At 47.3% G+C, this 27999-nt stretch overlaps 1 pseudogene; it reads left to right on the plus strand.

Annotated features, from left to right (window-relative positions):
- LOC123995850 overlaps positions 1-27999 on the plus strand; it is a 110988-nt pseudogene that overhangs the window by 48295 nt on the left and 34694 nt on the right.

The following is a 27999-nucleotide window of genomic DNA, read 5'->3' on the forward strand; positions in this document are numbered from 1 at the left end:
CGTTGTTCTCCTCCTCTCTAGTCAGTCTAGTCAGCCTTCAGTTTAACGTTGTTCACCTCCTCTCTAGTCAGCCTTCAGTTTAACGTTGTTCCCCTCCTCTCTAGTCAGTCTAGTCAGCCTTCAGTTTAACGTTGTTCTCCTCCTCTCTAGTCAGTCTAGTCAGCCTTCAGTTTAACGTTGTTCACCTCCTCTCTAGTCAGTCTAGTTAGCCTTCAGTTTAACGTTGTTCTCCTCCTCTCTAGTCAGCCTTCAGTTTAATGTTGTTCTCCTCCTCTCTAGTCAGTCTAGTCAGCCTTCAGTTTAACGTTGTTCTCCTCTCTAGTCAGTCTAGTCAGCCTTCAGTTTAACGTTGTTCTCCTCTCTAGTCAGCCTTCAGTTTAACGTTGTTCACCTCCTCTCTAGTCAGCCTTCAGTTTAATGTTGTTCTCCTCCTCTCTAGTCAGTCTAGTCAGCCTTCAGTTTAACGTTGTTCTCCTCTCTAGTCAGTCTAGTCAGCCTTCAGTTTAACGTTGTTCTCCTCCTCTCTAGTCAGTCTAGTCAGCCTTCAGTTTAACGTTGTTCTCCTCCTCTCTAGTCAGTCTAGTCAGCCTTCAGTTTAACGTTGTTCTCCTCCTCTCTAGTCAGTCTAGTCAGCCTTCAGTTTAACGTTGTTCTCCTCCTCTCTAGTCAGCCTTCAGTTTAACGTTGTTCTCCTCCTCTCTAGTCAGTCTAGTCAGCCTTCAGTTTAACGTTGTTCTCCTCTCTAGTCAGTCTAGTCAGCCTTCAGTTTAACGTTGTTCTCCTCTCTAGTCAGCCTTCAGTTTAACGTTGTTCACCTCCTCTCTAGTCAGCCTTCAGTTTAATGTTGTTCTCCTCCTCTCTAGTCAGTCTAGTCAGCCTTCAGTTTAACGTTGTTCTCCTCTCTAGTCAGTCTAGTCAGCCTTCAGTTTAACGTTGTTCTCCTCCTCTCTAGTCAGTCTAGTCAGCCTTCAGTTTAACGTTGTTCTCCTCCTCTCTAGTCAGTCTAGTCAGCCTTCAGTTTAACGTTGTTCTCCTCTCTAGTCAGTCTAGTCAGCCTTCAGTTTAACGTTGTTCTCCTCCTCTCTAGTCAGCCTTCAGTTTAACGTTGTTCTCCTCCTCTCTAGTCAGTCTAGTCAGCCTTCAGTTTAATGTTGTTCTCCTCCTCTCTAGTCAGTCTAGTCAGCCTTCAGTTTAACGTTGTTCTCCTCCTCTCTAGTCAGTCTAGTCAGCCTTCAGTTTAACGTTGTTCTCCTCCTCTCTAGTCAGCCTTCAGTTTAACGTTGTTCTCCTCCTCTCTAGTCAGCCTTCAGTTTAACGTTGTTCTCCTCCTCTCTAGTCAGTCTAGTCAGCCTTCAGTTTAACGTTGTTCACCTCCTCTCTAGTCAGTCTAGTTAGCCTTCAGTTTAACATTGTTCTCCTCCTCTCTAGTCAGCCTTCAGTTTAACGTTGTTCTCCTCTCTAGTCAGTCTAGTCAGCCTTCAGTTTAACGTTGTTCTCCTCCTCTCTAGTCAGTCTAGTCAGCCTTCAGTTTAACGTTGTTCTCCTCTCTAGTCAGCCTTCAGTTTAACGTTGTTCACCTCCTCTCTAGTCAGCCTTCAGTTTAATGTTGTTCTCCTCCTCTCTAGTCAGTCTAGTCAGCCTTCAGTTTAACGTTGTTCTCCTCCTCTCTAGTCAGTCTAGTCAGCCTTCAGTTTAACGTTGTTCTCCTCCTCTCTAGTCAGTCTAGTCAGCCTTCAGTTTAACGTTATTCTCCTCCTCTCTAGTCAGTCTAGTCAGCCTTCAGTTTAACGTTGTTCTCCTCCTCTCTAGTCAGTCTAGTCAGCCTTCAGTTTAACGTTGTTCTCCTCTCTAGTCAGTCTAGTCAGCCTTCAGTTTAACGTTGTTCTCCTCCTCTCTAGTCAGCCTTCAGTTTAACGTTGTTCTCCTCCTCTCTAGTCAGTCTAGTCAGCCTTCAGTTTAACGTTGTTCTCCTCTCTAGTCAGTCTAGTCAGCCTTCAGTTTAACGTTGTTCTCCTCTCTAGTCAGCCTTCAGTTTAACGTTGTTCACCTCCTCTCTAGTCAGCCTTCAGTTTAATGTTGTTCTCCTCCTCTCTAGTCAGTCTAGTCAGCCTTCAGTTTAACGTTGTTCTCCTCTCTAGTCAGTCTAGTCAGCCTTCAGTTTAACGTTGTTCTCCTCCTCTCTAGTCAGCCTTCAGTTTAACGTTGTTCTCCTCCTCTAGTCAGTCTAGTCAGCCTTCAGTTTAACGTTGTTCTCCTCCTCTCTAGTCAGTCTAGTCAGCCTTCAGTTTAATGTTGTTTCTCCTCCTCTCTAGTCAGTCTAGTCAGCCTTCAGTTTAACGTTGTTCTCCTCCTCTCTAGTCAGTCTAGTCAGCCTTCAGTTTAACGTTGTTCTCCTCCTCTCTAGTCAGCCTTCAGTTTAACGTTGTTCTCCTCCTCTCTAGTCAGCCTTCAGTTTAACGTTGTTCTCCTCCTCTCTAGTCAGTCTAGTCAGCCTTCAGTTTAACGTTGTTCACCTCCTCTCTAGTCAGTCTAGTTAGCCTTCAGTTTAACATTGTTCTCCTCCTCTCTAGTCAGCCTTCAGTTTAACGTTGTTCTCCTCTCTAGTCAGTCTAGTCAGCCTTCAGTTTAACGTTGTTCTCCTCCTCTCTAGTCAGTCTAGTCAGCCTTCAGTTTAACGTTGTTCTCCTCTCTAGTCAGCCTTCAGTTTAACGTTGTTCACCTCCTCTCTAGTCAGCCTTCAGTTTAATGTTGTTCTCCTCCTCTCTAGTCAGTCTAGTCAGCCTTCAGTTTAACGTTGTTCTCCTCCTCTCTAGTCAGTCTAGTCAGCCTTCAGTTTAACGTTGTTCTCCTCCTCTCTAGTCAGTCTAGTCAGCCTTCAGTTTAACGTTATTCTCCTCCTCTCTAGTCAGTCTAGTCAGCCTTCAGTTTAACGTTGTTCTCCTCCTCTCTAGTCAGTCTAGTCAGCCTTCAGTTTAACGTTGTTCTCCTCCTCTCTAGTCAGTCTAGTCAGCCTTCAGTTTAATGTTGTTCTCCTCTCTAGTCAGTCTAGTCAGCCTTCAGTTTAACGTTGTTCTCCTCCTCTCTAGTCAGCCTTCAGTTTAATGTTGTTCTCCTCCTCTCTAGTCAGTCTAGTCAGCCTTCAGTTTAACGTTGTTCTCCTCCTCTCTAGTCAGTCTAGTCAGCCTTCAGTTTAACGTTGTTCTCCTCCTCTCTAGTCAGTCTAGTCAGCCTTCAGTTTAACGTTGTTCTCCTCCTCTCTAGTCAGTCTAGTCAGCCTTCAGTTTAACGTTGTTCTCCTCCTCTCTAGTCAGCCTTCAGTTTAACGTTGTTCTCCTCCTCTCTAGTCAGCCTTCAGTTTAACGTTGTTCTCCTCCTCTCTAGTCAGTCTAGTCAGCCTTCAGTTTAACGTTGTTCTCCTCCTCTCTAGTCAGTCTAGTCAGCCTTCAGTTTAACGTTGTTCTCCTCCTCTCTAGTCAGCCTTCAGTTTAACGTTGTTCTCCTCCTCTCTAGTCAGTCTAGTCAGCCTTCAGTTTAACGTTGTTCTCCTCCTCTCTAGTCAGTCTAGTCAGCCTTCAGTTTAACGTTGTTCTCCTCCTCTAGTCAGCCTTCAGTTTAACGTTGTTCTCCTCTCTAGTCAGCCTTCAGTTTAACGTTGTTCTCCTCTCTAGTCAGTCTAGTCAGCCTTCAGTTTAACGTTGTTCTCCTCCTCTCTAGTCAGTCTAGTCAGCCTTCAGTTTAACGTTGTTCTCCTCCTCTCTAGTCAGTCTAGTCAGCCTTCAGTTTAACCATTGTTCTCCTCCTCTCTAGTCAGTCTAGTCAGCCTTCAGTTTAACGTTGTTCTCCTCCTCTCTAGTCAGTCTAGTCAGCCTTCAGTTTAACGTTGTTCTCCTCCTCTAGTCAGCCTTCAGTTTAACGTTGTTCTCCTCTCTAGTCAGCCTTCAGTTTAACGTTGTTCTCCTCCTCTCTAGTCAGTCTAGTCAGCCTTCAGTTTAACGTTGTTCTCCTCCTCTCTAGTCAGTCTAGTCAGCCTTCAGTTTAACATTGTTCTCCTCCTCTCTAGTCAGTCTAGTCAGCCTTCATTTTAACATTGTTCTCCTCCTCTCTAGTCAGCCTTCAGTTTAACGTTGTTCTCCTCCTCTCTAGTCAGTCTAGTCAGCCTTCAGTTTAACGTTGTTCTCCTCCTCTCTAGTCAGCCTTCAGTTTAACGTTGTTCTCCTCCTCTCTAGTCAGCCTTCAGTTTAACGTTGTTCTCCTCCTCTCTAGTCAGTCTAGTCAGCCTTCAGTTTAACGTTGTTCTCCTCCTCTCTAGTCAGTCTAGTCAGCCTTCAGTTTAACGTTGTTCTCCTCCTCTCTAGTCAGTCTAGTCAGCCTTCAGTTTAACATTGTTCTCCTCCTATCTAGTCAGCCTTCAGTTTAACGTTGTTCTCCTCCTCTCTAGTCAGTCTAGTCAGCCTTCAGTTTAACGTTGTTCTCCTCCTCTCTAGTCAGTCTAGTCAGCCTTCAGTTTAACGTTGTTCTCCTCTCTAGTCAGTCTAGTCAGCCTTCAGTTTAACGTTGTTCTCCTCCTCTCTAGTCAGCCTTCAGTTTAACGTTGTTCTCCTCCTCTAGTCAGTCTAGTCAGCCTTCAGTTTAACGTTGTTCTCCTCCTCTCTAGTCAGCCTTCAGTTTAACGTTGTTCTCCTCTCTAGTCAGTCTAGTCAGCCTTCAGTTTAACGTTGTTCACCTCCTCTCTAGTCAGTCTAGTCAGCCTTCAGTTTAACATTGTTCTCCTCCTCTCTAGTCAGTCTAGTCAGCCTTCAGTTTAACGTTGTTCTCCTCCTCTCTAGTCAGTCTAGTCAGCCTTCAGTTTAACGTTGTTCTCCTCCTCTCTAGTCAGCCTTCAGTTTAACGTTGTTCACCTCTCTAGTCAGTCTAGTCAGCCTTCAGTTTAACGTTGTTCTCCTCTCTAGTCAGTCTAGTCAGCCTTCAGTTTAACGTTGTTCTCCTCTCTAGTCAGTCTAGTCAGCCTTCAGTTTAACGTTGTTCTCCTCTCTCTAGTCAGTCTAGTCAGCCTTCAGTTTAACGTTGTTCTCCTCTCTAGTCAGTCTAGTCAGCCTTCAGTTTAACGTTGTTCACCTCTCTAGTCAGTCTAGTCAACGCCTTCAGTTTAAGCGTTGTTCTCCTCTCTAGTCAGTCTAGTCAGCCTTCAGTTTAACGTTGTTCTCCTCTCTAGTCAGTCTAGTCAGCCTTCAGTTTAACGTTGTTCTCCTCTCTAGTCAGTCTAGTCAGCCTTCAGTTTAACGTTGTTCACCTCTCTAGTCAGTCTAGTCAGCCTTCAGTTTAACGTTGTTCTCCTCCTCTCTAGTCAGTCTAGTCAGCCTTCAGTTTAACGTTGTTCTCCTCCTCTCTAGTCAGCCTTCAGTTTAATGTTGTTCTCCTCCTCTCTAGTCAGTCTAGTCAGCCTTCAGTTTAACGTTGTTCTCCTCCTCTCTAGTCAGTCTAGTCAGCCTTCAGTTTAACGTTGTTCTCCTCCTCTCTAGTCAGTCTAGTCAGCCTTCAGTTTAACGTTGTTCACCTCCTCTCTAGTCAGTCTAGTCAGCCTTCAGTTTAACATTGTTCTCCTCCTATCTAGTCAGCCTTCAGTTTAACGTTGTTCTCCTCCTCTCTAGTCAGTCTAGTCAGCCTTCAGTTTAACGTTGTTCTCCTCCTCTCTAGTCAGTCTAGTCAGCCTTCAGTTTAACGTTGTTCTCCTCTCTAGTCAGTCTAGTCAGCCTTCAGTTTAACGTTGTTCACCTCCTCTCTAGTCAGCCTTCAGTTTAACGTTGTTCTCCTCTCTAGTCAGTCTAGTCAGCCTTCAGTTTAACGTTGTTCTCCTCCTCTCTAGTCAGCCTTCAGTTTAACGTTGTTCTCCTCTCTAGTCAGTCTAGTCAGCCTTCAGTTTAACGTTGTTCACCTCCTCTCTAGTCAGTCTAGTCAGCCTTCAGTTTAACATTGTTCTCCTCCTCTCTAGTCAGTCTAGTCAGCCTTCAGTTTAACGTTGTTCTCCTCCTCTCTAGTCAGTCTAGTCAGCCTTCAGTTTAACGTTGTTCTCCTCCTCTCTAGTCAGCCTTCAGTTTAACGTTGTTCACCTCTCTAGTCAGTCTAGTCAGCCTTCAGTTTAACGTTGTTCTCCTCTCTAGTCAGTCTAGTCAGCCTTCAGTTTAACGTTGTTCACCTCTCTAGTCAGTCTAGTCAGCCTTCAGTTTAACGTTGTTCTCCTCTCTAGTCAGTCTAGTCAGCCTTCAGTTTAACGTTGTTCTCCTCTCTAGTCAGTCTAGTCAGCCTTCAGTTTAACGTTGTTCACCTCTCTAGTCAGTCTAGTCAGCCTTCAGTTTAACGTTGTTCTCCTCTCTAGTCAGTCTAGTCAGCCTTCAGTTTAACGTTGTTCTCCTCTCTAGTCAGTCTAGTCAGCCTTCAGTTTAACGTTGTTCTCCTCTCTAGTCAGTCTAGTCAGCCTTCAGTTTAACGTTGTTCACCTCTCTAGTCAGTCTAGTCAGCCTTCAGTTTAACGTTGTTCTCCTCCTCTCTAGTCAGTCTAGTCAGCCTTCAGTTTAACGTTGTTCTCCTCCTCTCTAGTCAGCCTTCAGTTTAATGTTGTTCTCCTCCTCTCTAGTCAGTCTAGTCAGCCTTCAGTTTAACGTTGTTCTCCTCCTCTCTAGTCAGTCTAGTCAGCCTTCAGTTTAACGTTGTTCTCCTCCTCTCTAGTCAGTCTAGTCAGCCTTCAGTTTAACGTTGTTCACCTCCTCTCTAGTCAGTCTAGTCAGCCTTCAGTTTAACGTTGTTCTCCTCCTCTCTAGTCAGTCTAGTCAGCCTTCAGTTTAACATTGTTCTCCTCCTCTCTAGTCAGTCTAGTCAGCCTTCAGTTTAACGTTGTTCACCTCTCTAGTCAGTCTAGTCAGCCTTCAGTTTAATGTTGTTCTCCTCCTCTCTAGTCAGTCTAGTCAGCCTTCAGTTTAACGTTGTTCACCTCCTCTCTAGTCAGTCTAGTCAGCCTTCAGTTTAACGTTGTTCACCTCTCTAGTCAGTCTAGTCAGCCTTCAGTTTAATGTTGTTCTCCTCCTCTCTAGTCAGTCTAGTCAGCCTTCAGTTTAACGTTGTTCTCCTCCTCTCTAGTCAGTCTAGTCAGCCTTGAGTTTAACGTTGTTCTCCTCCTCTCTAGTCAGTCTAGTCAGCCTTCAGTTTAACGTTGTTCACCTCCTCTCTAGTCAGTCTAGTCAGCCTTCAGTTTAACGTTGTTCTCCTCTAGAGTCAGCCTTCAGTTTAACGTTGTTCTCCTCTCTAGTCAGCCTTCAGTTTAATGTTGTTCTCCTCCTCTCTAGTCAACCTTCAGTTTAACGTTGTTCTCCTCTCTAGTCAGCCTTCAGTTTAACGTTGTTCTCCTCCTCTCTAGTCAGTCTAGTCAGCCTTCAGTTTAACGTTGTTCACCTCTCTAGTCAGTCTAGTCAGCCTTCAGTTTAATGTTGTTCTCCTCCTCTCTAGTCAGTCTAGTCAGCCTTCAGTTTAACGTTGTTCACCTCCTCTCTAGTCAGTCTAGTCAGCCTTCAGTTTAACGTTGTTCACCTCTCTAGTCAGTCTAGTCAGCCTTCAGTTTAATGTTGTTCTCCTCCTCTCTAGTCAGTCTAGTCAGCCTTCAGTTTAACGTTGTTCTCCTCCTCTCTAGTCAGTCTAGTCAGCCTTCAGTTTAACGTTGTTCTCCTCCTCTCTAGTCAGTCTAGTCAGCCTTCAGTTTAACGTTGTTCACCTCCTCTCTAGTCAGTCTAGTCAGCCTTCAGTTTAACGTTGTTCTCCTCTAGAGTCAGCCTTCAGTTTAACGTTGTTCTCCTCTCTAGTCAGCCTTCAGTTTAATGTTGTTCTCCTCCTCTCTAGTCAACCTTCAGTTTAACGTTGTTCTCCTCTCTAGTCAGCCTTCAGTTTAACGTTGTTCTCCTCCTCTCTAGTCAACCTTCAGTTTAACGTTGTTCTCCTCTCTAGTCAGCCTTCAGTTTAACGTTGTTCTCCTCCTCTCGTCATATACCATTTAACAGCTCTGTTATTCTGCGTAGCAAACATCCCTCCACACTGCTCTGTCTAATCAAACCGTTTGCAAGCCTCCTGTAGAGTGACACTAATTTGTATGTAATGAGTGAAGCCTTGGGGAGGAACAAGGAGACAAGGTGCAGATTCCCCCATTCTTCCTCCTCCTCACCCCCACCCTCTCACTCCTCACCCTCGCCCTCCTCCTCACCCCCCCCTCACCCTCTCCCCAGTCTCCAACCCCACTCCCTTTGTTTTCCCTCCCCAGCCAATCAGCTGTCCTGTCCCGGGCTGTGTGGGTGTGTCTCTCTGACTGTTCTCTTTGCATTCCTCTGCAGGCATCTCAATAACAATAGAATCCGCACCCTGGGAACGCAGTGCTTTGACGGCCTTCCCAGCCTGGAGACTCTGTAAGTTGACCTCTCATTATCATGTAGACAACTACTGCCATTTGAAGATTCTTTGCCCTCTTCATCTCTCTTCTCCCTCCTCCTCCCTTCAACTCTCTTCTCCCTCCCTCTCTTCTCCCTCCTCCTCCCTTCATCTCTCTTCTCCCTCCTACTCCCTCCCTCTCTTCTCCCTCCTCCTCCCTCTATCTCTCTTCTCCCTCCTCCCTCCCTACACCTCTCTTCTCCCTCCTCCTCCCTCCCTCTCTTCTCCCTCCTCCTCCCTCTATCTCTCTTCTCCCTCCTCCCTCCCTACACCTCTCTTCTCCCTCCTCCTCCCTCCCTCTCTTCTCCCTCCTCCTCCCTCTATCTCTCTTCTCCCTCCTCCCTCCCTACACCTCTCTTCTCCCTCCCTACACCTCTCTTCTCCCTCCTCCTCCCTCCCTCTCTTCTCCCTCTTCCTCCCTCCCTACACCTCTCTTCTCCCTCCTCCTCCCTCCCTACACCTCGCTTCTCCCTCCTCCTCCCTCCCTCTCTTCTCCCTCCTCCTCCCTCTATCTCTCTTCTCCCTCCTCCCTCCCTACACCTCACTTCTCCCTCCTCCTCCCTCCCTCTCTTCTCCCTCCTCCTCCCTCTATCTCTCTTCTCCCTCCTCCCTCCCTACACCTCTCTTCTCCCTCCTCCTCCCTCCCTCTCTTCTCCCTCCTCCTCCCTCTATCTCTCTTCTCCCTCCTCCCTCCCTACACCTCTCTTCTCCCTCCCTCCTCCCTACACCTCTCTTCTCCCTCCTCCTCCCTACACCTCTCTTCTCCCTCTATCTCTCTTCTCCCTCCCTCCTCCCTCTATCTCTCTTCTCCCTCCTCCCTCCCTACACCTCTCTTCTCCCTCCTCCTCCCTCCCTCTCTTCTCCCTCCTCCCTCTATCTCTCTTCTCCCTCGTCCCTCCCTACACCTCTCTTCTCCCTCCTCCTCCTCCCTCTCTTCTCCCTCCTCCTCCCTCTATCTCTCTTCTCCTCCTCCCTCCCTACACCTCTCTTCTCCCTCCTCCTCCCTCCCTCTCTTCTCCCTCCTCCTCCCTCTATCTCTCTTCTCCCTCCTCCCTCCCTACACCTCTCTTCTCCCTCCCTACACCTCTCTTCTCCCTCCTCCTCCCTCCCTCTCTTCTCCCTCTTCCTCCCTCCCTACACCTCTCTTCTCCCTCCTCCTCCCTCCCTACACCTCGCTTCTCCCTCCTCCTCCCTCCCTCTCTTCTCCCTCCTCCTCCCTCTATCTCTCTTCTCCCTCCTCCCTCCCTACACCTCTCTTCTCCCTCCCTCCTCCCTACACCTCTCTTCTCCCTCCTCCTCCCTACACCTCTCTTCTCCCTCCTCCTCCCTCTATCTCTCTTCTCCCTCCCTCCTCCCTCTATCTCTCTTCTCCCTCCTCCCTCCCTACACCTCTCTTCTCCCTCCTCCTCCCTCCCTCTCTTCTCCCTCCTCCCTCTATCTCTCTTCTCCCTCGTCCCTCCCTACACCTCTCTTCTCCCTCCTCCTCCCTCCCTCTCTTCTCCCTCCTCCTCCCTCTATCTCTCTTCTCCCTCGTCCCTCCCTACACCTCTCTTCTCCCTCCTCCTCCCTCCCTTCTTCTTTTGACACTGACAGTCACACAACACAGAGAGAGACTTGTAGGTAACAGAGCGACTTGTGGGTAACAGAGAGACTTGTGGGTAACAGAGAGACTTGTAGGTAACAGAGCGACTTGTGGGTAACAGAGAGACTTGTGGGTAACAAGGAAACTTGTGGGTAACAGAGAGACTTGTGGGTAACAGAGAGCCTTGTGGGTAACAGAGAGACGTGTGGGTAACAGAGAGATGTGTAGGTAACAGAGAGACTTGTAGATAACAGAGAGACTTGTGGGTAACAAAGAGATGTGTAGGTAACAGAGAGACTTGTAGATAACAGAGAGACTTGTAGATAACAGAGAGACTTGTGGGTAAACTATGAAACGTGTGTCTTCCAGATTGTTCTGTATGTGGGCGTTTTCCTCCACTCCCCCCCATAAAGAATAGTGTATCAGTAATGGCAGCAGCTGCTTGGACACAGCCGGCATATTCTCCTCAGGGAGGGGTCTCTGTCTCCACCCTGCGGGGGGTGAGGAGTGCTCACATTAACTCTCCATGTGTCACATGACATCTATTCAGCTCCAGGGACTGGGAGCTATTCGTTAACCCCCTGCCTGCCTGCCTGCCTTCCTTACAAACCTCCTTTATCCATTTGTCATTTTGATAATGGTTAGACATTTACATGTCCACACAAGCAAAGGGCCGATCGTCACATGATCACCCCCCCCCAGTATTACATACAGGACCTTTATCCTGGCTGCTTCTCCATACAACAACATGGGAAACTAAGTGTGTAGTTCCTATACCTTAAAAACATGACAACAGGTGGTTTATGGTGTCAGAGTAACACTCTCTTCCTGGTACCATCCCGGGTCTCCACGACAACAGGTGGTTTAGGGTGTCAGAGTAACACTCTGCCTGGTACCATCCCGGGTCTCCACGACAACAGGTAGTTTAGGGTGTCAGAGTAACACTCTGCCTGGTACCATCCCGGGTCTCCACGACAACAGGTGGTTTATGGTGTCAGAGTAACACTCTCTGCCTGGTACCATCCCGGTCTCCACGACAACAGGTGGTTTATGGTGTCAGAGTAACACTCTCTGCCTGGTACCATCCCGGGTCTCCACGACAACAAGTGGTTTATGGTGTCAGAGTAACACTCTCTGCCTGGTACCATCCCGGGTCTCCACGACAACAGGTGGTTTATGGTGTCAGAGTAACACTCTCTGCCTGGTACCATCCCGGGTCTCCACGACAACAGGTGGTTTATGGTTTATGTCACACTCCCTGGCTTAGTAGTACTGTGTTTATTTATCAAAACACTCCTGGCTTAGTAGTACTGTGTTTATTTAGTAGTACTGTGTTTATTTAGCAAAACACTCCCTGGCTTAGTAGTACTGTGTTTATTTAGCAAAACACTCCCTGGCTTAGTAGTACTGTGTTTATTTAGTAGTACTGCATTTATTTGGCAAAACACTCCCTGGCTTAGTAGTACTGCGTTTATTTATCAAAACACTCCCTGGCTTAGTAGTACTGTGTTTATTTAGTAGTACTGTGTTTATTTAGCAAAACACTCCCTGGCTTAGTAGTACTGTGTTGATTTAGCAAAACACTCCCTGGCTTAGTAGTACTGTGTTTATTTAGTAGTACTGCATTTATTTGGCAAAACACTCCCTGGCTTAGTAGTACTGCGTTTATTTATCAAAACACTCCCTGGCTTAGTAGTACTGTGTTTATTTATCAAAACACTCCCTGGCTTAGTAGTACTGCGTTTATTTAGCAAAACACTCCCTGGCTTAGTAGTACTGCGTTTATTTAGCAAAACACTCCCTGGCTTAGTAGTACTGCGTTTATTTAGCAAAACACTCCCTGGCTTAGTAGTACTGCGTTTATTTAGCAAAACACTCCCTGGCTTAGTAGTACCGCGTTTATTTAGCAAAACACTCCCTGGCTTAGTAGTACTGTGTTTATTTAGTAGTACTGCGTTTATTTAGCAAAACACTCCCTGGCTTAGGTGTACTGCGTTTATTTAGCAAAACACTCCCTGGCTTAGTAGTACTGTGTTTATTTATCAAAACACTCCTTGGCTTAGTAGTACTGTGTTTATTTAGTAGTACTGTGTTTATTTAGTAGTACTGTGTTTATTTAGTAATACTGTGTTTATTTAGCAAAACACTCCCTGGCTTAGTAGTACTGTGTTTATTTAGTAGTACTGTGTTTATTTATTAATACTGTGTTTATTTATTAATACTGTGTTTATTTATTAATACTGTGTTTATTTAGTAGTACTGTGTTTATTTATTAATACTGTGTTTATTTATTAATACTGTGTTTATTTATTAATACTGTGTTTATTTATTAATACTGTGTTTATTTATTAATACTGTGTTTATTTAGTAGTACTGTGTTTATTTATTAATACTGTGTTTATTTATTAATACTGTGTTTATTTAGTAGTACTGTGTTTATTTATTAATACTGTGTTTATTTATTAATACTGTGTTTATTTAGTAGTACTGTGTTTATTTATTAATACTGTGTTTATTTATTAATACTGTGTTTATTTAGTAGTACTGTGTTTATTTATTAATACTGTGTTTATTTATTAATACTGTGTTTATTTATTAATACTGTGTTTATTTAGTAGTACTGTGTTTATTTTTCTGTATAATATCAAAGTCATGACTCGGGTCTGTTTCTGTTTAATTAACCCAGCTGCAAATATGGCAACGTTTACATGACAGATGTCTGTGTGAGGGAATTAAACAAAGCAAAAAGCCACCTGATATTCTCCATCTGAACTCTACAACCTGAGTTCTAACACACAGACATGATATTCTCCATCTGAACTCTACAACCTGAGTTCTAACACACAGACATGATATTCTCCATCTGAACTCTACAACCTGAGTTCTAACACACAGACATGATATTCTCCATCTGAACTCTACAACCTGAGTTCTAACACACAGACATGATATTCTCCATCTGAACTCTACAACCTGAGTTCTAACACACAGACATGATATTCTCCATCTGAACTCTACAACCTGAGTTCTAACACACAGACATGATATTCTCCAACTGAACTCTACAACCTGAGTTCTAACACACAGACATGATATTCTCCATCTGAACTCTACAACCTGAGTTCTAACACACAGACATGATATTCTCCATCTGAACTCTACAACCTGAGTTCTAACACACAGACATGATATTCTCCATCTGAACTCTACAACCTGAGTTCTAACACACAGACATGATATTCTCCATCTGAACTCTACAACCTGAGTTCTAACACACAGACATGATATTCTCCATCTGAACTCTACAACCTGAGTTCTAACACACAGACATGATATTCTCCATCTGAACTCTACAACCTGAGTTCTAACACACAGACATGATATTCTCCATCTGAACTCTACAACCTGAGTTCTAACACACAGACATGATATTCTCCATCTGAACTCTACAACCTGAGTTCTAACACACAGACATGATATTCTCCATCTGAACTCTACAACCTGAGTTCTAACACACAGACATGATATTCTCCATCTGAACTCTACAACCTGAGTTCTAACACACAGACATGATATTCTCCAACTGAACTCTACAACCTGAGTTCTAACACACAGACATGATATTCTCCATCTGAACTCTACAACCTGAGTTCTAACACACAGACATGATGTTCTCCAACTGAACTCTACAACCTGAGTTCTAACACACAGACATGATATTCTCCATCTGAACTCTACAACCTGAGTTCTAACACACAGACATGATATTCTCCAACTGAACTCTACAACCTGAGTTCTAACACACAGACATGATATTCTCCATCTGAACTCTACAACCTGAGTTCTAACACACAGACATGATATTCTCCATCTGAACCCTACAACCTGAGTTCTAACACACAGACATGATATTCTCCATCTGAACTCTACAACCTGAGTTCTAACACACAGACATGATATTCTCCAACTGAACTCTACAACCTGAGTTCTAACACACAGACATGATATTCTCCAACTGAACTCTACAACCTGAGTTCTAACACACAGACATGATATTCTCCATCTGAACTCTACAACCTGAGTTCTAACACACAGACATGATATTCTCCATCTGAACTCTACAACCTGAGTTCTAACACACAGACATGATATTCTCCATCTGAACTCTACAACCTGAGTTCTAACACACAGACATGATATTCTCCAACTGAACTCTACAACCTGAGTTCTAACACACAGACATGATATTCTCCATCTGAACTCTACAACCTGAGTTCTAACACACAGACATGATATTCTCCATCTGAACTCTACAACCTGAGTTCTAACACACAGACATGATATTCTCCATCTGAACTCTACAACCTGAGTTCTAACACACAGACATGATATTCTCCATCTGAACTCTACAACCTGAGTTCTAACACACAGACATGATATTCTCCATCTGAACTCTACAACCTGAGTTCTAACACACAGACATGATATTCTCCAACTGAACTCTACAACCTGAGTTCTAACACACAGACATGATATTCTCCATCTGAACTCTACAACCTGAGTTCTAACACACAGACATGATATTCTCCATCTGAACTCTACAACCTGAGTTCTAACACACAGACATGATATTCTCCATCTGAACTCTACAACCTGAGTTCTAACACACAGACATGATATTCTCCATCTGAACTCTACAACCTGAGTTCTAACACACAGACATGATATTCTCCATCTGAACTCTACAACCTGAGTTCTAACACACAGACATGATATTCTCCATCTGAACTCTACAACCTGAGTTCTAACACACAGACATGATATTCTCCATCTGAACTCTACAACCTGAGTTCTAACACACAGACATGATATTCTCCATCTGAACTCTACAACCTGAGTTCTAACACACAGACATGATATTCTCCATCTGAACTCTACAACCTGAGTTCTAACACACAGACATGATATTCTCCAACTGAACTCTACAACCTGAGTTCTAACACACAGACATGATATTCTCCATCTGAACTCTACAACCTGAGTTCTAACACACAGACATGATATTCTCCATCTGAACTCTACAACCTGAGTTCTAACACACAGACATGATATTCTCCAACTGAACTCTACAACCTGAGTTCTAACACACAGACATGATATTCTCCATCTGAACTCTACAACCTGAGTTCTAACACACAGACATGATATTCTCCATCTGAACTCTACAACCTGAGTTCTAACACACAGACATGATATTCTCCATCTGAACTCTACAACCTGAGTTCTAACACACAGACATGATATTCTCCATCTGAACTCTACAACCTGAGTTCTAACACACACATGTCCGTTATTCATTTAAAAAGGGTTCTACTTTTGGCCAGAGTCATATAGGGCCCTGGTCAAAAGTAGTGCTCTCTAAAGGGAATAAGGTGCCATTTGTTGATGCAGATTCTGACTTTGTGTGGTCGTTGTGAGCAGGACTCTGTAATAATTGCTGTCCACTCTATATAATGTTTACATACCCTACATTACTCATCTCAGATGTATATACTGTACTCTATACCATCTACTGCATCTTGCCGTTCGGCCATCGCTCATCCATATATTTATATGTACATACTCTTATTCATTCCTTTACACTTGTGTGTATAAAGGTATTTGTTGTGAAATTGTTAAGATGACTTGTTAGATATTACTGCACGGTCGGAGCTAGAAACGTAAGCATTTCGCTACACTGGCATTAACATCTGCCCACCATGTGTACATGACCAATACAATTTGATTTGATTTGATGTCGGACGAACGACCGGCATGCACATGTTCTCCCAGGGTTTTCACTGTATTACAGACAACCTTCTGGCAGGGTGCAACAGGGTATCTCTGTATGCAGTGTGCCAGCAGCACAGATCTCTACTACTGAACCCTGTCCACTCCTGCTGGAGAGATGCACAGGCTGACCAAGCTACCAAACAGCCTCCCACGGACTAGGAGGACTGGGAGCCCAAGCCATGATTAACTCTTAATCCTAGGGGCCACTCTCTGTTCAAATGGTGTCTTAAACCTGGGGGAGAGGGCAATCTCTGTTCAAATGGTGTCTTAACCCTATGGGGGGCCACTCTCTGTCCAAATGGTGTCTTAACCCTAGGGGGGGGGGTCCAAATGGTGTCTTAACCCTAGGGGCCACTCTCTGTTCAAATGGTGTCTTAAACCTAGGGGCCACTCTCTGTTCAAATGGTGTCTTAAACCTAGGGGCCACTCTCTGTTCAAATGGTGTCTTAAACCTAGGGGCCACTCTCTGTTCAAATGGTGTCTTAAACCTAGGGGCCACTCTCTGTCCAAATGGTGTCTTAACCCTAGGGGCCACTCTCTGTTCAAATGGTGTCTTAAACCTAGGGGCCACTCTCTGTTCAAATGGTGTCTTAAACCTAGGGGCCACTCTCTGTTCAAATGGTGTCTTAAACCTAGGGGCCACTCTCTGTTCAAATGGTGTCTTAAACCTAGGGCCCACTCTCTGTTCAAATGGTTTTAAACATGTTTTCAAATTCTTTGTGGATCTGTGTAATCTGAGGGAAATATATTTATAGAGGTAGATGGAAGGCTGTGTTGCCCAACCGAGTCCTTTGTCCTTTTAAGAATGTCTCTGCTGGTAAATTGGATACGTTGTAGTAACGTCGATGTGTGGTAGACGGGATACTATGTCTGTTCCTTCCTAACCCTCGTTTGCAGCTGCTATTGCTAACTCAACGGCTAGGAGGTATCACTTCTGTAGTGAATAAGAGTTCAAAGTTCATACCATTCGCAACCAAAGCTCACGCTGATGTTGGCTTCGTTCTGTAGTTATTATCTGAACCATTCTGACATCGGACCGTCATCCTCACGTCCTCAGAACAGGGGGTTACATTGTCGTCAAGGGCTTATATATCTCTGTCTATGCTCTGTTTTTTTGTTATTTCTTTCCAATGTGTCAAGTAATTATCTTTTTGTTTTCTCGTGATTTGGTTGGGTCGTATTGGGTTGCTGTCCTGGGGCTCTGTGGGGTCTATATGTGTTTGTGAACAGAGCCCCAGGACCAGCTTGCTTAGCTTGCTTAGACCATATAACCAGACAGTACACTAAGTGTGATAGGACCAGGGATTGACCATATAACCGAACAGTACTCTAAGTGTGATGGGACCAGGGACAGTACTCTACGTGTGATAGGACCAGGGATTGACCATTTAACCAGACAGTACTAACCAGGGACCATTTAACCAGACAGTACTCTAAGTGTGATAGGACCAGGGACAGTACTCTAAGATTGACCATATAACCAGACATTACTCTAAGTGTGATAGGACCAGGGATTGACCATTTAACCAGACAGTACTCTAAGTGTGATAGGACCAGGGATTGACCATATAACCAGACATTACTCTAAGTGTGATAGGACCAGGGATTGACCATTTAACCAGACAGGGATTGACCATATAACTACAGTACTCTAAGTGTGATAGGACCAGGGATTGGACAGTACTCTAAGTGTGATAGGACCAGGGATTCACCATATAACTGGACAGTACTCTAAGTGTGATAGGACCAGGGATTGACCATATAACTGGACAGTACTCTAAGTGTGATAGGACCAGGGATTCACCATATAACTGGACAGTACTCTAAGTGTGATAGGACCAGGGATTCACCATATAACTGGACAGTACTCTAAGTGTGATAGGACCAGGGATTCACCATATAACTGGACAGTACTCTAAGTGTGATAGGACCAGGGATTCACCATATAACTGGACAGTACTCTAAGATAGGACCAGGGATTGAATCACCTGATTCTGTGTGCTAGATGTTTCATACATTTTATTGTAAAAGTAATTCCCTTATCCATCTTAATAACAATATTATCTGTGTGTTCTAACCATGATAAAGCTGCGTGCAATATGATGCCTAGTAGTTTCATTTTTTCACTTGCTCTGTCTCTGTCTCTGTCTCTATCTCTGTCTCTTTCTCTGTCTCTGTCTCTGTCTCTGTCGCTATCTCTCTCCCTGTCTCGATATCTCACTCTCTCTGTCTCTGTTTCTGTCTCTCTCTCTCTCGCTCCCTGTCTCTGTCTCTGTCTCTCTCTCTCTCTCCCTGTCTCGATATCTCACTGTCTCTGTCTCTGTCTCTCTGTCTGTCTCTATATCTCTCCCTGTTTCGATATCTCACTCTCTCTGTCTCTGTCTCTCTCTCTCTCGCTCCCTCTCTCTCTCTCACTCCCTTTCTCTCTGTCTCTGTCTCTGTCTCTGTCTCTCGCTCCCTCTCTCTTTCTCTCGCTCTCTCTCTCTCTCTCTGAGCCCACATTGAAGCAATTTTAATGTAAAGTTATTTTCCCAATCTCTGAGTTTGTTCCACTGTGTTGACATTGATGAGGGTTTGGAGTGCATCTGGCTAAACAGTGAGGCAGGCAGGCTGTCTGGTCTAATGCTCCTGTGATGCTGAACCACCTGCGCCCCAGACAGGGATCACTAACTCTAATAGAAACCAGGTGGAAGACCTGAACACAGACCACTCTGATGATGATGAGGGGAGAGGGAGAGAGAACAGGAGGGAGAGAGAACAGGAGGGAGGGAGGGAGGGAGGGAGAACAGGAGGGAGGGAGAGAGAACAGGAGGGAGAGAGAACAGGAGGGAGAGAGAACAGGAGGGAGGGAGGGAGGGGGAGGGAGGAGGGAGGGAGGGAGGGAGAAACAGGAGGAAGGGAGAGAGAACAGGAGGGAGGGAGAGAGAACAGGAGGGAGGGAGAGAGAACAGGAGGGAGGGAGATAGAACAGGAGGGAGAGAGAACAGGAGGGAGGGAGGGAGAACGGGAGGGAGGGAGAGAGAACAGGAGGGAGGGAGAGAGAACAGGAGGGAGGGAGAGAGAACAGGAGGGAGAGAGAACAGGAGGGAGGGAGGGAGGGAGAACGGAGGGAGGGAGGGAGGGAGGGAGGGAGGGGAGGGAGGGAGAACAGGAGGGAGGGAGAGAGAACAGGAGGGAGAGAGAACAGGAGGGAGAGAGAACAGGAGGGAGGGAGGAGAACGGGGGAGGGAGGGAGGGAGGGAGGGAGAATGAGAGGGGGGAACGGGACGGAGGGAGGGAGAACAGGAGGGAGGGAGGGAGGGAGGGAGGGAGGGAGGGAGGGAGGGAGGGAGGGAGGGAGGGAGGGAGGGAGGGAGGGAGGAGGGAGGGAGGGAGGGAGGGAAATTCGACAGACAGAATAAATGTAAAAGAGAGAGAATATAAATCAAATGTATAATTTATTTGTTTCGGTAACAGGATGTTTTGTTCAGAGTGTCTAAGGGCGCGCCATAGAAACTGAACCGAGTTGTCTTTGTTTGTACAGTTGTCTCTCTGTGTGTGTTCTGAGGAGAGAAGATGCACAACAGTCTGACGTGGACTCTACTGTTACCGTTGTGATGGTAACCTATATGCCATTTGTGTGTTGTGTCTGGTTTTGTTTGTTCGTCGGTTTGGTTTTATAACCCGTGACAGGGTGGAACACAGGTCGTCAGTCAAAACATTCCCACAGTCCACTTTGTTTGAAGACCGGAAACACTGCCATCACCTCCTCCCCCTCCATCTTCCCCTTTCATCAACATTGTATAAATGAAACAGGGGGAGATATCATTTCAGACAGGAAAGAGAAAGGCCTGACATGCAGAGGCCAGTCCTGAGGGGAGACATGGGTTCAAACACTATTCGAAATTATTTCACATCCTATATCTGGACTCGATTGAGCGTGTCTGTTGCAATGGAACCAATTGAAATGTCTCAAAAGTACAAACCCCACCCATTATGGCATTCCGAGGCAGTGGTCCTTCTGTAAAGCAAACGCTCAAAGTATTTAAAATGACTATTTTGGATAAAAGCGTCTGCTAAATGTCATATATTATTATTATTATTATTATTTAAAAATATTTCGACTACTGTTTGAACCCAGGTCTTCCTGAGGGCCTCACAGTCTAGCCTCTATCCCCTCTAGGGCCGTTACTAGGAGTTTACAAACAGGAAGCCTCCCTTGTGAGAAACGCAGTGTTGTTTATCACGGGCCTATCGACACGAGAGCAGAACGTTAAGTAACAACGTTTCCATGAATGAACGGGTCCCCGTTGGGACGGTTGTTGGTTCCATTGATGGACTCTGTAGCAGGAAGGTGAATAGCGGAGTATTACTTCCCTCTGGTCTTCCTCTGAGACCCTGGGAAACATCGATAGAGTCTGCGGTGCCAAATGGCACACTATTGCTATTCTCTTTATAGTGCACTACCCATAGGGCACTAGTGAAAAGCAGGGCACTATATAGTGAATAGAGTGCCATTTGGGAAGCATTCTGGGTCTGGGTGGAACTCTAACTCTGTCGGTCGGGTTAAGTTGAGTGGTTCCCTTCCTATTTAAGTGTTTATGCTCATGTTTCACTCCACTATTGGGTGTTTTAGTCCACTATTAGGTGTTTTAGTCCACTATTGGGTGTTTCTGTTTCAGTCCACTATTGAGTGTTTCTGTTTTAGTCCACTATTGGGTGTTTCTGTTTTAGTCCACTATTGGGTGTTTCTGTTTCAGTCCACTATTGGGTGTTTCTGTTTTAGTCCACTATTGGGTGTTTCTATTTTAGTCCACTATTGGGTGTTTCAGTCCACTATTGGGTGTTTCAGTCCACTATTGGGTGTTTCTGTTTCAGTCCACTATTGGGTGTTTCAGTCCACTATTGGGTGTTTCAGTCCACTATTGGGTGTTTCTGTTTCACTCCACTATTGGGTGTTTCTGTTTCACTCCACTATTGGGTGTTTCTGTTTCACTCCACTATTGGGTGTTTCTGTCCACTATTGAGTGTTTCAGTCCACTATTGAGTGATTTTTGTTTCTGTTTCAGTCCACTATTGGGTGTTTCTGTTTCAGTCCACTATTGGGTGTTTCTGTTTTAGTCCACTATTGGGTGTTTCTGTTTCAGTCCACTATTGGGTGTTTCTGTTTTAGTCCACTATTGGGTGTTTCTGTTTTAGTCCACTATTGGGTGTTTCTGTTTCAGTCCACTATTGGGTGTTTCTGTTTTAGTCCACTATTGGGTGTTTCTGTTTTAGTCCACTATTGGGTGTTTCTGTTTCAGTCCACTATTGGGTGTTTCTGTTTCAGTCCACTATTGGGTGTTTCTGTCCACTATTGAGTGTTTCAGTCCACTATTGGGTGTTTCTGTTTCAGTCCACTATTGGTTGTGGGGGCAACCAAGGCCCATGTGTCTGGCTTAGATCCCAGTTGATGTGTACTTAGTTGGAGGGTCTTGGTTTCAAATAGTGGGCCATTGTGAAGTTGTGTGGTTCATGTCTGTCTGTCTGTCTGTCTGTCTGTCTGTCTGTCTGTCTGTCTGTCTGTCTGTCTGTCTGTCTGTCTGTCTGTCTGTCTGTCTGTCTGTCTGCCTGCCTGCCTGTCTGTCTGCCTATCTGTCTGTCTGTCTGTCTGTCTGTCTGTCTGTCTGTCTGTCTGTCTGTCTGTCTGTCTGTCTGTCTGTCTGTCTGTCTGTCTGTCTGTCTGTCTGTCTGTCTGTCTGTCTGTCTGTCTGTCTGTCTGCCTATCTGTCTGTCTGTCTGTCTGTCTGCCAGCACATTTCTATGGACTGTTTATGTCAACCTGAACTGCCATAAAACAAATAATGAACTCAAGGACAACAGCGAGCTAACAGTGCAATAAGGCAGTACTGACTATACCCTCCGGGGTCCCAGACACAGAGGAAGCCTATTGCTGGACTGAGCATCCTTTGCTAGTCCAGGAGCAGGAATAATTATGGGTCTGGGAAACTGGCCATGTTTTCATAGGATGGACATTGAATAAAAAGCCACATTAATTGTAATGGCATAGCAGTTATCATGTGTCTAATTCTTATAAATTACCACAGCAGGAACTCTAATCACGTCTCAATTTGTCCCTCCATACCTCTCCCTCCATACCTCTCCCTCCCTACCATCCCTCCCTCTCCCCCTCCCTCCATACCTCTCCCTCCCCCACCCTCCCTACCTCCTCCCTCCGTACCTCCCCTCCGTACCTCCCCCCCTCTCCCTCCCTACCTCTCCCTCCCCTCCCTACCTCTCCCTCCCTCCGTACCTCTCCCTCCCTCCATCCGTACTCTCCCTCCCCGTACTCCCTCCACCCCTCCCTCCGCCTCCCCCGTACCTCTCCCTCCCTCCCTACCTCCTCCGTATTTCCCTCCCTCCGTACCTCTCCCTCCGTACCTCCCCTCCCTCCCTACCTCTCCCTCCCTCCCTCCCTCCGTACCTCTCCCTCCCTCCTCCTCCGTACCTCTCCCTCCCTCCATACCTCCCTCCCTCCCTCCCTACCTCTCCCTCCCTCCGTACCTCTCCCTCCCTCCGTACCTCCCCCCTCCGTACCTCCTCCCCCTCCTCCCTCCCTCCGTACCTCTCCCTCCCTCCGTACCCCCCCCTCCGTACCTCCCCCCTCCATCCTCCCCTCCTCCTCCCCCTCCCTCCCTCCGTTTCTCCCTCCGTACCTCTCCCTCCCTCCGTACCTCTCCCTCCATGTCCGTACCTCTCCCTCCGTCCCTCCCCCTCCTCTCCCTCCCTCCGTACCTCCCCTCCTCCGTACCTCTCCTTCCCTCCGTACCTCCCCTCCCTACCTCTCCCTCCCTCCCCTCCCCTCCCTCCGTACCTCTCCGTACCTCCACCTCCACCCTCCCTCCGTACCTCCCTCCGTACCTCTCCCTCCCTCCGTACCTCCCTCCCTCCTCCCCCTCCCTCCATACCTCTCCCTCCCTCCGTACCTCCTCCCCCCGTCCCCTCCCTCCGTACCTCTCCCTCCCTCCCCTCCCTCCGTACCTCCCCCTCCCTCCGTACCTCTCCCTCCCTCCGTACCTCCCTCCGTACCTCCCTCCTACCTCTCCCTCCCTCCCTCCGTACCTCCCCCCTCCGTACCTCCCCTCCCTCCGTACCTCTCCCTCCCTCCGTACCTCCCCCCCTCCGTACCTCTCCTCCCTCCCCTCTCCGTACCTCCCCCTCCCTCCGTACCTCCCTCCCTCCCTCCCTACCTCTCCCTCCCTCCGTACTCCCCCTCCCTCCGTACCTCCCTCCCTCCCCGTACCTCCCCCTCCTCCGTACCTCTCCTCTCCCTCCGTACCTCCCCTCCCTCCCTCCCTCCCTCCGTACCTCTCCCTCCGTACCTCCCCTCTCCCTCCCCTCTGTACCTCCCCCTCCCTCCCCTCCCCTCCGCCGTACCTCCCCCTCCCTCCCTCCCCTCCCTCCCTCCCTCCCTCCGTACCTCCCCTCCCTCCGCACTACCTCCCTCCCTCCGTACCTCTCCCCCCTCCGTACCTCCCTCCCTCCCTCCCTACCTCTCCCTCCCTCCATACCTCCCCGTACTCCCTCCCTACCTCTCCCTCCCTCCGTACCTCTCCCCTCCCTCCGTACCTCTCCCTCCCTCCCCCTCCCCTCCCTCCCTCCTCCCCTCCCTCCCCCTACCTCCCCCTCCCTCCGTACCTCCCTCCCCTCCGTACCTCCCCCTCCCCTCTCCCTCCCTCCGTACCTCCCTCCCTCCCTCCCTCCGTACCTCCCTCCCTCCCTCCCTCCCTCCGTACCTCTCCCTCCCCTCCCTCCCCTCCCGTACCTCCCTCCCTCCGTACCTCTCCCTCCCTCCGTACCTCCCCCTCCCTCCGTACCTCCCCCTCCCCCCTCTGTACCTCTCCCCCCTCTGTACCTCTGTACCTCTCCCCCTCCCTCTCCCTCCATACCTCCCTCCATACCCCCCCTCCTTCCCCTGACAGAGATCTCAACTACAACAACCTGGAAGAGTTCCCTATTGCAATCAGAGCCCTGAGCACCCTGAAGGAGCTGTGAGTATGCATGTCTATATGTCTTTACTGCCAGCTGTGCTAACGCTGCCCTGACCCCTGACCTCTGACCTTTGTCCTGTCCTCAGTCCACCCTCTGGTCTGTAACCTCCTTCAACCATCTGTTGTAATGTTCACCTTCCAGGGGTTTCCACAGCAACAACATCAAGTCCATCCCCGAGCAGGCCTTCACTGGACACTCCACTCTTCTGACAATGTAGGTCGACATAACTAACGACGCCAATCAGACTGCTGCTTTCGCCAAGAGATCCCGCTTCCACTACAACCCAGTGTCTTTGTGTGTGTGTGTGTGTGTGTGTGTGTGTGTGTGTGTGTGTGTGTGTGTGTGTGTGTGTGTGTGTGTGTGTGTGTGTGTGTGTGTGTGTGTGTGTGTGTGTGTGTGTGTGTGTGTGTGTGTGTGTGTGTGTGTGTGTGTGTGTGTGTGTGTACCAGATGTTATTGGTCCAGATGTTGATTGGTCACATGATGTTATTGGTCACATATTCAGCAGATGTTATTGGTCACATACATATTCAGTAGATGTTATTGGTCACATATTCAGTAGATGTTATTGGTCACATATTTAGCAGATGTTATTGGTCACATATTTAGCAGATGTTATTGGTCACATATTCAGTAGATGTTATTGGTCACATATTTATTGGTCACATATTTAGCAGATGTTATTGGTCACATACACATATTTAGCAGATGTTATTGGTCACATACACATATTTAGCAGGTGTTATTGCCGTAGAGAAATGCCTGTTACAGCTTATAGTTAGTAATACGGTGTAAATACAAACTATTATAGTTTCCGTCACATGACAAGGACTTTTTTCTCTCTTCATCAAACTACACTACATTACCAAAGGTATGTGGACACCCGTTCGTCTCATTTCAAACTCACGGCCATTAATATGGAGTTGGTCCCCCCACTTTGCTGCTATAACAGCCTCCACTCTTCTGGGAAGGCTTTCCACTAGATGTTGGAACATTGCTGCTTTAACAGCCTCCACTCTTCTGGGAAGGCTTTCCACTAGATGTTGGAACATTGCTGCTATAACAACCTCCACTCTTCTGGGAAGAGTTTCCTATAACAGCCTACTCTTCTGTTGTTGGAACATTGCTGCTATAACAGGGGAAGAGTTTCTTACTTCCATTCCATTCAACAACAAGAGCATTAGTGAGGTCGGGCGATTAGACCTGGCTTGCAGTTAGCGTTCCAATTCATCCTAAAGGTGGTCGATGGGGTTGAGGTCAGGGCTCTGTGCAGACCAGTTAAGTTCTTCCACACCCTCACTTTATGCACGGGGGCATTGTCATACTGAAACAGGAAAGGGTCTTTCCCCAAACTGTTGCCACAAAGTTGGAAGCACAGAATTGTCTAGAATGTCATTGTATGCTGCAGCGTTAAGATGTCACGTCACTGGAACTAAGTGGCCTAGTCTGAACCATGAAAAACAGCCCCAGACCATTATTCCTCTTCCACCAAACTTTACAGTTGGCTCTATGTATTGGGGCAGGTAGCTTTCGTGGCATCTGCCAAACCCAGATTGGTCCGTCGGACTGCCAGATGGTGAAGCGGAGAACACATTTCCACTGAGTTCAATGACGGCAAGGTTTACACCACTCGAGTTAATATATGCCATTTAGCGGACGCTTTTATCCAAAGCGACTTACAGTCATGTGTGCATACATTCTACGTATGGGTGGTCCCGGGGATCGAACCCACTACCCTGGCATTACAGGCGCCATGCTCTACCAACTGAGCTACAGAAGGACCACTTGACATTACGCATGGTGATCTTAGACTTGTGTGTGGCTGCTCGGCCATGGAAACCCATTTCATGAAGCAAACAAACAGTTATTATGCTGACGTTGCTTCCAGGGGCAGTTTGTAACTCGGTATGTGCTTCAGCACTCGGCGGTCCCGTTCTGTGTTTGTGTGGCCTACCACTTCGCGGCTGAGCCGTTGTTTCTCCTAAACATTTCCACTTCACAATAACAGCCCTTACAGGTGACTGAGACAAGCTCCTAGCGGGGCAGGACTAACTGACATGTTGGAAAGGTGGCATCCTGTGACGGAGCCATGTTGAAAGTCACTGAGCTCTTCAGTAAGGCCATTCTACTGTCAATATTTGTCTATGGACATTGCATGGCCGTGTGCTTGAATTGATACACCTGTCAGCAATGGGTGTGGCTGATATAACCGAATCCACTAATTGGAAGGGGTCTCTGCATACTTTTGTATACATAGTGTATGTTCTTAATGCTGTGAGGTTTATGAAAAATAAAAAAGGTTCTGTTTTTGCTTATTGTCTGTTTGGCGTGAAACTCCTTCATGTCCTCAGCGTCTCAGCTCAGAAAACAGAACAGAACGAAGTGTGTCCGGGCGGAGATATCTGCATAGTTGGCCAGCCAAAATAGCTTCACCCTGATCCTTGAATTCTGCTGATCTCTCTTTCTCCCTCCCTCCCTCCCTCCCTCCCTCCCTCCCTTCCCTCCCGTTCTTTCGTTCTTTCTTTCTCTCTCTGTCTCTCTCTTTCTCCCTCCCTCCCTCCCTCCCTTTCTTTCGTTCTTTCTTTCTCTCTCTTTCTCCCTCCCTCCCTCCCTCCCTCCCTCCCTCCCTCCCTTCTTTCGTTCTTTCTTTCTTCTCTTTCTCTCTTCTCTCCCTCCCTCCCTCCCTCCCTCCCTCCCTCCCTTTCTCCCTTCTTCCCTCCTCTCCCTCCTCCCTCCCTCCCTCCCTCCCTCCCTCCCTTTCTTTCGTTCTTTCTTTCTCTCTCTTTCTCCCTCCCTCCCTCCCTCCCTCCCTTTCTTTCGTTCTTTCTTTCTCTCTCTTTCTCCCTCCCTCCCTCCCTCCCTCCCTCCCTCCCTCCCTCCCCCTCCCTTTCTTTCGTTCTTTCTTTCTCTCTCTTTCTCCTTCCCTCCCTCCCTCCCGCCCTCCCTCTCTTTCTCTTTCTCTCCCCCTCTCTCTTTCTCGCTCCTTTTCTCCACACTCTGATCCTGAACCTGCTGGTAACTTCCAGCACCTCTAGCTATACCAGTTCCTGGCCAGTGGACCAATCCAACACTAGAACAGACCCTTCCCAATCCTTCATTTGAAAAACAACAACTTGGCAGCCCTACCACTTGGTTTGCTGTTAAAGCTGAGCAGAGTGGTTCTTTTGAGATATTCTCCCTCTCCCAAGGTCGATGTCGTGTTGAACTTTATTCACGTCCAACTCCCCCCGAACCCTGTTGTTCAGATTCTCCTCCACTATAAATCCCAACCTCATTTCCTAGCCGCAACCCGCAGCATATTACCGAACAGGGCCAAATACCTGTTGAGCACAGAAAGATCTATCTCTCCTGATCATCCCTCCCTCCCTCCATCCTTCCATCCTTCCTCCCTTCCCAGCCCAGAGTTAACAACATGGATATAGCCCGGCCCGGGCAGAGCAGAGCCAGAACTATTTCACCACTAGATTGGATAAATATGGAACGGATAATTTGGCCATTGAAACATTTCTCACCTCATCACCTAGTCCTCCCTATAGACCTGTCCCTCACCTAGCCCTCCCTATAGACCTGTCCCTCACCTAGTCCTGTCTCTCTCCTAGACCAGTCCCTCACCTAGCCCTCCCTATAGACCAGTCCCTCACCTAGTCCTGTCTCTCTCCTAGACCAGTCCCTCACCTAGCCCTCCCTATAGACCAGTCCCTCACCTAGCCCTCCCTATAGACCTGTCCCTCACCTAGCCCTCCCTATAGACCTGTCCCTCACCTAGCCCTCCCTATAGACCTGTCCCTCTCCTAGTCCTGTCTCTCTCCTAGTCCTGTCTCTCTCCTAGTCCTGTCTCTCTCCTAGTCCTGTCTCTCTCCTAGTCCTGTCTCTCTCCTAGTCCTGTCCCTCTCCTAGTCCTGTTTCTCTCCTAGTCCTGTCTCTCTCCTAGTCCTGTCTCTCTCCTAGTCCTGTCTCTCCCCTAGTCCTGTCTCTCTCCTAGTCCTGTCTCTCCCCTAGTCCTGTCTCTCTCCTAGTCCTGTCTCTCTCCTAGTCCTGTCTCTCTCCTAGTCCTGTCTCTCCCCTAGTCCTGTTTCTCTCCTAGTCCTGTCTCTCCCCTAGTCCTGTCTCTCC

The sequence above is a fragment of the Oncorhynchus gorbuscha genome, linkage group LG14, assembly GCF_021184085.1.
Source record: "Oncorhynchus gorbuscha isolate QuinsamMale2020 ecotype Even-year linkage group LG14, OgorEven_v1.0, whole genome shotgun sequence".
Classification (NCBI taxonomy): Eukaryota; Metazoa; Chordata; class Actinopteri; order Salmoniformes; family Salmonidae; genus Oncorhynchus; species Oncorhynchus gorbuscha.